We start from the raw sequence: 7,500 nt of genomic DNA, 5'->3' as shown, positions 1-7,500 counted from the left end.
TCGGAAACGGTATTTTTAAGCCTATTTGATAAGAACTGTAATAATCTGTTCAGGAAAGTTAGGAAACAATTATAATATATAAAAAATGAAATTAAAAGGGTTATAAAAAGTCCTATGAATTAGAAACGATGAAAATTATCATCAGAAGTTAAAACATCGGTGTAGCTGTAGGCTATGAAGGTTTGACATTTAAGATAACTATCTAAGTAGTATTGAGATCCCGTTACCGGAGACCAAACCATAGCCAATATGATAAGTATCTATACATATATATACTTATTCATGAAATAGTCTTATTATATAAGAGAAATTTTATAAAGAAAGTTACAGAGAAAGAAAGTAAATCTTGTGGCATATGAATGGTAAGTGAATTTGGTATGGAAATAGTTGAAATTCAACTTTTTTCGAACTCGCATGACTGATTCTAATTTCATTAATTTTTCAAAGATATGATCAAAAAAAAGAATAGAACATCAAAACAGTTGTAAGATGAAAGCATAATTATGATCATGAAAATGCTCAAGAATGTTAAAGTATATACTTATTTGAAGCAGGGTTTTATAATATGAAACCACACCAGCTGTAAAACAATTCGTGTGTATATATGTATATGTATATATATATATATATATATATATATATATATATATATATATATATATATATATATATATATATATATATATATATATATAGATATAGATATAGATATATATACATATATATATATGTATATATATAATATACTTATATATACATATATATAATACATATGTATATATACATATATATATACATACATATATATATATATATATATATATATATATATATATATATATATATATATATATATATATATATATAACTACGTGTGTTGGTGTGCATATATAAAAGGATTTAAATCACGTTTTGATCTGATCTTTTGCAGTGGAAAACAACATTGACTTGTGAAATGACATCTATCTAAATAGTATGCATTGTATTGATGACAAATCTCATTGTTTTATTCTTATGCAGTTTCTTTTCCATCAATAACTTAGGATTTTATGCATTCTGAAACATTAGAATTTTCCCAACATAGACCTAATTCTGGTCGGATGAGATGTTACCTTCACTCAGAATCAATGGTTGTACATTATAGCGTGATTGACACTATTTATAAAACTCATCTTTTATGCATTTCATAATAAGGTTGAGAGACGAAAAATATCATTGCGCAGTAATGATATCAATGTATTTTATAATAGATATTAGTTCATTGAATGATTCAGGTGGTGTTGCTACTATGATCTGGGTACCAAAATAAAGACCTGCATGGGGCGACGCTGTAATAAAACATATATATTTTCTTTATTCAGATGATATTTATAAAGTATGGTCCCATTCTGAAAGTAAATATTGTATGTATCCTAATTTTAATTATTTTTTTTCTGAGATTGTCTAGTATAATTGGAGAATTACAAGCAGACAGACGAGCATTAAAATCAACAAACTCTAGTTCGTAATTTAAGCTCTTAGAAAAACCGAAGAAAGAAGCATGAAAAGTTTTTTTTTTTTTTTTTTTTTTTTTTTGCTAATTGATTTCCAGATGTGGTTTATTATTTTTACAAACTTTTGATACTTCAAGCTGGAATCAGACAGCATGATTCACCTTCCCTGTTCATTATGGATATTCAAATAACTCAATTACTGGGTTTAAATAATTGGAAAATGGTATCTTTATTTCCAACTGGGTTTACATGGTAATACTTACTTCAAAAAGGCTAGAAAGAAATCATAGCATATAAAAAAAACCGATTAAAATTCTGAATTAAAACGATTAAAATTCAAAATGCTAGAAAAAAATCATAACATAAAAATCGAAAGAAAAAATTATGAAATTCTTATGAATTAGAAAAGAGGAAATATTATCAGAAGTTAAGAGACCACTTTAGCTTTGTTGAGGTTGTTGATACCACTTTAGTAAATATTAAAACAAAAACAAAAAATATTAATAACATCAAACAATTATGTATAGATATATCTACTTATTATTAGAACAGTCCTATCACAAAAAGAAAAAATATAAACCGGAAAGAAACTTCAGTATAGCTTTATTGAGATTCCACGTTTAAGATAACTATCTAAGCAGTGTTGATAACACTTTGGTAAATACTAAGAAAATAAGATATTGCTAACAATAATACAATTATGTATTGATATATTTACTGATTATTGAAATAATCTTATTAGATAAGGGAAAAATATAAAAGGAAGGAAACAGAGAAAGAAAGCAATAACCAACATAATACAATTATGTATAGATATATTTACTAATTACTGAAAGAATCTTATGAAATAAAGGAAAAATCTAAAATGAAAAAATAGAGAAAGAAAACAATTCCTTTGGAATAGGAATGGTTAAAGAATTTTGTAAAGATATTTTTAAAGTTCAACAATTTTAGAACCTGCATGGGTGATTCTGATTTTCATTATTTTTCAAAGACGTGAAAAAGGATAGAAAACTAAAATTAAATGTGCTAGAAAAGTAATAAAGATATTAACAAAAAAATTTAAGAAATATTAAAGTACAAACCTATTCGAAACAAGGTTTTGTAATAGGATGTATTATCATTGTGAAAAATCTATAATTCCCTCTGATGTTTTGTCTTTTCACACACAGTTTATGAATAATTTTGAATAATTACCTCCCATTCTCTCTCTCTCTCTCTCTCTCTCTCTCTCTCCTCTCTCTCTCTCTCTCTCTCTCTCTCCTCTCTCTCTCTCTCTCTCTCTCTCTCATAGCCAAACCTATGCCCTGAAGTGCTAATTTAAATTACCGGAAACTGTCTTAGGCCAAGTTGATTTTTACGGTAATAAACAATTCAAAATGTTAGAAAATTACTATGAGATTTTTAAAACGAAAGAAAGATTATGATGAAAAATCCCATGAATTGAAAAAAGGACAAAATATCATCAGAAGTTAAAAGATGATTACAACTGTATTAAGGTTTGACATTCAAGATAACTATCTAAAAGAGATTGATATCAATTCAATAAAATAAACATGAAAATAGCAAACATAATACATATGGGTATAGATATATATATTCATTCATAAAAGAATCTTTTCAGATAAAGGAAAACTCTACAGAAAAAAGAATAAAGTAAGATAATTCCTCGTGGAATATGAATGGTAGGAGAATATTGTATAAAAATTATTAGAATACCAACATTCTTCGAACTTACGGGTTTGATTCCAATTTTGTTATCTATCAAATATATGAAAACCAGAAAGAATAGACACTTGAATAAGTTGTACTTGAAAAAAAAATATTATCAATGTAAAAGATAAAAAAAAAATCAAAGTACATAATTATTCGAAACAGTTTTATAGCATGATGATTCACCGTAAAATTCGCTCTGACCGTCGTCTTTTTACAAACAGATTATGAATAGTTTTGAATTGTTTCCCATACCTCTCTCTCTCTCTCTCTCTCTCTCTCTCTCTCTCTCTCTCTCTCTCTCTCTCTCTCTCTCTCTCTCTCTCTTGTCCATATATTCATTACATTTATGTGGGTATATATATATATATATATATATATATATATATATATATATATATATATATATATACATATATATATATATATATATATATATATATATATATATATATATATATATATATATATATGTGTGTGTGTGTGTGTGTGTGTGTGTCTATATATTATATATATATAAATATATATATATGTGTGTTTGTGTATATATACTGTATACATAAGATTATACATACACACACACACACACACACACACACATATATATATATATATATATATATATATATACATGTGTCAGTGCATCTAAGAGAGAGACTCCGTGTGTGTGGGTGTTCATGTGTGTGGATGAGTGCGTTGGTGTGTATCTGGAAAGGAAGTAAACCAGGTTTTTTATTTTTTTTCAATGAAAACAATATCAATTTGTAGGAAGACACCTTTTCAAATTCGTCTATATTTCATTGTTTTTATCTTAGATAGTGTTTCTGTTCCATCAATCACAAAGAATTTCCAATATATTCTACTTTTTTTTCTAACCTATCTTTCAGACTTTTTTGGTTGTAGGTTATAGTGTCATAAAACTTACCATTTTACGCTTTTGATAAACAGATTGAGAGACTGAAAAATCATACCACTATAACGTAGTCCATATATTTTAGAATAGATATGAATTTACTGAATGGTTCGAGTGATGTTGTGGTTATGAGCTAGGTCCAGAAAAAGCGGACATGCGTGGGGGGGCGTATCAAACCAGTTATATTTTTCTTTTTAAATAACGATGAAAAGCATGATCGCTTTTTTAAATTAAATATTAAATGTATCTTAGTATTAATAAGTTTTTCTACAATTAGCTAATATAATCTAAGAATACCAAGTAGACAGAAAAAGCAATTTGAAGATCATGAAAATCAGGCTTGAAAATAAGGCTCATAAAGCCTTTGAAACTTTCATTTTAAGAAACTGGAGGAAGAAGTATGAAACGTGCTCCTAACTGCTATCTAAATGTGAATGTTTTTTTCTTTTTTAGCTTTGAAACTTTAGGCTTGAATTTATCACCAGGATGTGAACTTCCAGTTCAAAGTGGATATTCAAATAACGCAATTTCTAAGGTTTCAAATAATTGGAAACGGTAATATATTTGGGAGTCCAACTTTATTCAGTTCACGAAGGTAGAAAGCAATTATAACACATAAAAAGCAAGAGAAAAAATATGATAAGATATCCCATGAAATATCATGAGATTTTGACCACTACAGCTGTATAATGGTTTTGAATTTCAGGATAACTATCTAAAACAGTGTTGATATCACTTCAGTGAAGACAATGAAAAAACATACTGTATGTATACAGGAGATAAATCTACTATTTAGAGAAAGAATGTTATTAGATAAAGGAAAATTTATAAAGAAAAAATACAGGAAAAAAAAGTGAGTGAATTTAGTATCGATATTGTTTAGATTCAACATTTTTTTTCTAACTTACATGTTTGATTCTAGTTTCATTGTTTGTCAAAGATATAAAATCCAGAAAGAATGGAAAACTGAATCAGTTGTACAATAAAAAGATAATAATAATATTAATGAAAAGGCTTGAGAAATATCAAAGTACATACTTATTCAAACCAGGGCTTTTAAATATGATGCTCCTACACAAAATTCTTCAATCGTTTTGACCTTCTTTTTTTTCACAGGCAATTTATGAATGATTTTTAATTGCTTCCCAAAATCTCTCCTCTCTCTCTCTCTCTCTCTCTCTCTCTCTCCTCTCTCTCTCTCTCTCTCTCTCTCTCTCTCGTAGCCTAACATGTGCCCTGAAGTACTAGAATATCACATAACCTTGTAATACGAGGATAGTATCTTTAAGTGAATATAAAATCCTAGTGTTATACGGTATAATGACTTCAGTAAAAAAAAAAAAATAAATAAATAAAAAACTTTTGTTGTACTGTTAACACGATGCATTCCAATAAACTCTTTTAAGAGCGAATTTTAAAAGCTTAAATATCTGATACTTCCGCAATCTTATTTCCTTGACTTGAAGCCACAGTAGTTATAAAAAGAATCTCGCAAATGTAGCAATTTCAGCTTTTTTGCCGTACCGTAACTGCAAAATTCGTGCTCTCCTGTTAAACAGTCTCAAGTAATTTAAAGAAAGGAAAACATAGATTCCCCTATTTTGTCATAATACCATATTTTACACATTTTATCAACATTACACAACGCCACAGGAATTGCTAAGTGATAACATGCATACTTTGTATCGTTTTATCGTGAGTAATATTTCATTAAGAAATTGGATTGAAAAATATGAATTTAAATATGAGGTCATAATACATAAGAATAATTTTTCTTCATGTGAAGAACCTTAAAAATGCTATAATATTTGAGAGAATGTAGCATATCTGAAAGTTGCATGAAAAATAAAATTGATAAAAGCTGAGGGTTATTGCAAGAAATTATCAACCTACACTGAGAAATCAGTCTCTAGCTCCAGGTTAGTTCTAAGCCATTTACACGACTCAGTAAGACTTTCCAAACTATTCAGTAAATTGCAAAAACACAAATAATTAGAATTATTATTATAGTTATCATTATGGATTATAATAATCATATGATTATTATCAGTAGAAGGTGTAGATCAATGCAAAATATAGCTCATGAATTAAGCCTTTCTAAAAAAATGAGGAATAAAAACTCGTGAAACGCTTGCGAGATATAACGAGCATGGCGCGAACAATCAGCGTACCAAAGCGAAACACCGCACTCCATTTTTCTCTGTTTCTTTCTTCATTGCACGGCAGTCGAGCAATGACTCGTTCTAGCGTGCGTTCCACGCGAGACCTTGAGTCATTGTGAGTCATACTCGACGAAACAGCATCAAGGACCGTTGAGGAAGGAGAAGTTAAACACGGAGACAGAATGACAGGCTAGGGAACTGAGAGAGAGAGAGAGAGAGAGAGAGAGAGAGAGAGAGAGAGAGAGAGAGAGAGAGAGAGAGAGAGAGAGAGAGAGAGATAACCTAAACGTTTTTTGCACTAACGCAGCTTTCATTCCAGATTTCAAACGTTACAACGGATATTATGCATTTAACCACGAACTCATTAATATATTTTGCTTTTCTTTTTGTTTCACTGCCACTTCGTGCTTTTACAATTGCAAAATACTTATCAAAATACTTTTAGAACTTTGAGGTGAACATCCCTCCTATGTAAATTACTACGGCTAGGAAAGTTAAATCCTTGTACTTCTAAACAGTGATGAAGATTCCTTTTAGTTAAAAAAAAAAAGAAGAAAAAAAACGAAAAAGAAAAACGTTGGTCTCTGGTGGTTTGATATGACAGAATTTTACAAGTAACCCTCTTTCACGTCTTAAATTACCATAATTCTATAGCTCCATTCATGAAATTCATTGACTAATTTGGCGTAATCTAACCTTGTAGCTGCTATGGTTATTGATACCACAGTATGGAACAAAAAATTTTCTATGCCTTAATAAAGTTGTGCTAAATATCTTTATAAAGGTTTTTAAGAGAATATTCAGGTCAATCTTTTGAATTCTTCTGAAGTTTTATTAGTCCCTTCGGACATTTACCCAGAAGCCTCGTTAAAAAAAAAAAAAAAAAAAAAAAAAAAAAAAAAAAAAAAAAAAAAAAAAAAAAAAGCCCCGAACTCTCTTTGCCAAACTTTCACACCATCATACCTGCACTTTCTAGGCTGTCTCACCTAACACCTCAGAAACACTTTTCACCAACACTTTTCACTAACATGTCGTCCTCCTTTCTTCTCGAATGAAAACACCATCACAAAACACTTGTTCCATTATTTGATTCATACAAATCTTTACATCCCTGCTATGCATCTTTTAATCCCCCCTTTACCAAATTCGTAATGCCAACAGTTCATCTGAATAACCTCATTCTTGTTCTTCATTACGCTTTCAACATTCAGACTTTATT

This window comes from Palaemon carinicauda, chromosome 11 (genome assembly GCF_036898095.1).
Source record: "Palaemon carinicauda isolate YSFRI2023 chromosome 11, ASM3689809v2, whole genome shotgun sequence".
In the NCBI taxonomy this organism is placed as follows: Eukaryota; Metazoa; Arthropoda; class Malacostraca; order Decapoda; family Palaemonidae; genus Palaemon; species Palaemon carinicauda.
The sequence above is the reverse complement of the archived record's forward strand: the minus strand, read 5'-3'. Positions refer to the sequence as shown.